Source organism: Elephantulus edwardii, unplaced genomic scaffold (assembly GCF_000299155.1).
Source record: "Elephantulus edwardii isolate Elephantulus edwardi_28Jun2011 unplaced genomic scaffold, EleEdw1.0 scaffold00080, whole genome shotgun sequence".
Lineage (NCBI taxonomy): Eukaryota > Metazoa > Chordata > Mammalia > Macroscelidea > Macroscelididae > Elephantulus > Elephantulus edwardii.
In genome coordinates this window covers 561737-565282 of record NW_006399830.1, presented here as the reverse complement: position 1 = coordinate 565282, position 3546 = coordinate 561737, and positions in this window count along the sequence as shown.

The window sequence follows — 3546 nt, the reverse complement described above, 5'->3', positions numbered from 1 at the left end:
TTATTTTTTGCTATTTCCTTCAAAGCAGCTTGAACTTCTTCCTTCATCACCGTAGGCTCTTGCTCCTATTTCATTAAATTCTTCTGTGTCCGTCAATTCCTTTTGATAGTGACTCAGTATATTCTTTCCATCTTCTTTTAATACTTCCTGGATCATTTAATATAAAAATAAAAATAGGGTTGCTTTTGTAGTTAAAGTCATTTCTAGATCCATCTTGAAATACAATATTGTGACTGGATAATATCCATACGCATACAAGGAAGTCCAGTGAACACCACTATCATTCAGATATTAGCAGCAACAACCAGAGCCAAAGAAGAAGAAATAGATGATTCTACCAACTTTTACAGTCGGAGATCAATCGAACGTGCAATCAAGATGCATTGATAATAATGGCTGACTGGAATGCAAAAGTTGGGAACAGAGAAGATTCAGTAGTTGGAAAACATGGACTCGGTGACAGAAATGGAGCTGGAGATAGAATGATTGAATTTTGCACAATCAATGACTTATTCATTGCAAATACATTTTATAAGAAACAAATACATGTTATACTCATGTATTTCACCGGATAGTATGCATAGGAATAAGATTGATTACATCTGCAGAAAGAACCGCTGGAGAAGCTCAATATCAGCTGTGAAAACTAGGCCAGGAGCTGATTGTGGAACAAACCACCAACTAATCATATGCAAGTTCAAGCTGAAGCTGGGGAAAATTAAACTGAATCCATGGGAACCAAAATATGACTTTGAGTCTATCCCACCTGAATTTCAGAACCATGTCAGGACCAGATTTGAGGCTTTGAACACTAATGAGCAAAGACCAAATGAGTTGTGGGAGGATATCAAGGATATCATGCAGGAAGAGTGCAAACGGTCATTACAAAGGCAGAGGAAGAAAAGACCAAAATGGATGTCAGAATAAACTGAAGATTGCACTGGAGGACAGAGAAGCCAAAGCAGAAGGAAGAATTCAAGATACTAAAGAGCTGAACAGAAGATTCCAAAAGGCAGCACGGGATGACAAAGCAAAATATTACAATGAAATATGCAAGGAGCAGGAGTCAGAAAATCAAAAGGGGTGAACTCGCTCAGCATTTCTTAAGCTCAAGGAACTGAAGAACAAATTCAAACCTTGAGTTGCTATAATCAAGGATGCTTTGGGCAGAATCACATGGGGTCGGGCCCTCTAAACGGATCCACTTGTGCAGCTCGAAGACCGCATAGCCATTAAAAGAGAAGTTTTTCAAGGACATGGCTTGTTTCTGACCAGTGATAAAGCCAGGTACACAGAATGTGAGGCTGGCACTGCCCTGAGGTCTACGTATGGCCTTTGTGGCAGCAGCATGAATAAGAGGCCCAAGGCTGCATCCAACCCAAGTGAGTATGGGCTATTGGACAGGCTTGCAGGGCGCAGAGGCACACTGTTCTTCTGGGGGTAATCTCTGAGGTCTCGGGGACACTGTAAGACAGGAGTGTTGGCAGGTACAGGGGAGAAGTGACAAAGAGGGCTGCTCTCAGGACACAACCAGGGTGTGAGGACTCGTCCTGCACACAATAGGGGCTGCAGATGCTGAATGCCCCAGGAGCATTCATGACCATCTCTCTGGCCGCCTCCCTGGCCTGGGACAAGCTTGGGCTTCTCCAGGGTTCAGCCAGGTTCTGCTCACATCACCCCACCAGGCCCTGTCCTTTCCTCCCAAAATGTCATCCTTCTACCCCCCTTACCTCCTGGTATTCTCAGCCCCATCCTTCCCAGGGCCTTGACCTTCCTGTCCTTGGCCCCTGCGCCCACACCCATGTTTGCAGACCTGCCCTCCCAGGACCTTGTCTCTATTGCCCAAATTCTAGCAGGTAGGTGACCAGTAAACTCTGTTTGGTTGTTATTGTGAGACTGGCCCTCGTCTGCCCCTGGTGAGGTGCACATGGACAGCAGGATCCTGTGGAATGGCAGCTCACCTCAGGCCCACAGGGCATCAGCAATCCAGGTAGGATCCCCATAAGCGAGGCTACAGGACAACCTCTGCAGGGCACCTCCAGCCACATGGACAACCCAACAATGGCAGCAGCAGCTTACTGCCCCCACCCCACCCCATGGCTGAAACAAGAACGTTGAGAAAAGAAGTGATTTAGTATTCATTTGAAACATCACATACACGTTTAAAAATTAAATCTCTTTATTTAAACATCTCAATAGCATCTTATCAGTTTGGTGGCAGCAAAAGAAACTACCAAAGACCAATAGTTTGAAAAGCATTTACAAAAATACCTTGCACAAAGTCCTAACTTGCATCTTTAAAAATAAATTAATATTCAAAATATTTCCGCCCAAGCCCCCAATTCCGCTTTATATAGGACATTCTGACATATATTTAACTTGTGAGTAGTATAGGGACATCTGTACACCTCTTCCCACCTTCACTGCATATGCTCGTTCTGGGCAGGGTGGTCTCTGAGGTGCTGTGTGTCTGAGGGTTACTGAGCAGGTGGCACAAGCCTTGGTGGGGAGCCAGGCAGCACCTCATCTCAGCTGCTCTGAAGACACAACAGCCCCAGGATGCCTAAACGATCCTAACTCATCAGACAGAAAATTGTACGGGACAATCATCTGGATACTTCATGCGCCCTGCAGCCATCTCTTTTATAAAGTCTGCTGAATAGTCTAAACATTAAATAATCACCAAAATGAGTTTCAAAAGAACCAGTTGGGGAGTTCGACATGTGGGAGGAAGGTCGGCATGTGGGGGAGAGGTAAGGGCCAGTAGAAAACACTTTTATCAGAGAAAGGACAGCTGTATAACAAAGGGTCTCCTGCATTGGCTGTGGTGGAGAAGGCTGGAAAACTATCAGGAAGTAAAAACGGAGCCTGGAAGATGCCAGAGTACATAGTGTTCCCTATGTGGTAGAGCTCGGAGCTGATGTAGCAAAACTCCAGGGAGGAGGCCTGGTCCTGTCACCCTGAGGTGAAGGTGGAGCCCTGGCTCAGAAACCCTTTTCAGAAGCAAGCACAAACCAAGCTGAGAACGAGCCTGACTGCTGCCTGGCCCTGTGCCGAGGGCCACGCAAAGGGAGCTGGTGCTGTGGGAAAGGACAGGCCGCCTAAACAAGGCGCTGAGGGTTCTGACATTTGGTGACTTTGTCCCTGAAAGAAGCACGTGCTGAAGTTATCAGGCAGAGCAGAATGCCCCGAGGTCTTTCCAAAGTCTAGTGAAAACACAACCAACCTGCTAAGCTCACTCACTCTGTTCCTGACGTGGAGAGAACCAAAGAGCTTTGCGTTCATGTGAATCCCCAGAACCAACAGGTGCCCGATGAGAATGTGCTGTCACAGACTCTGTGAGGGAAGAGTGGGCAGCCAGGGTCCCTGCACAAGCATCACAGACACAAAGTGGACGCGACAGTGAGTTGGGCACCCGACCACCACTGGCCCACAGGTGTTCTGGAAATGTTTATTGGGGTAGCTGTGTTCTGTGACCTTGGCCAGGAGGGCTCCCGCGTGCCAGGAGGTCATGTCCACAAGCATCCGAGAACGTGGATGGAGCCT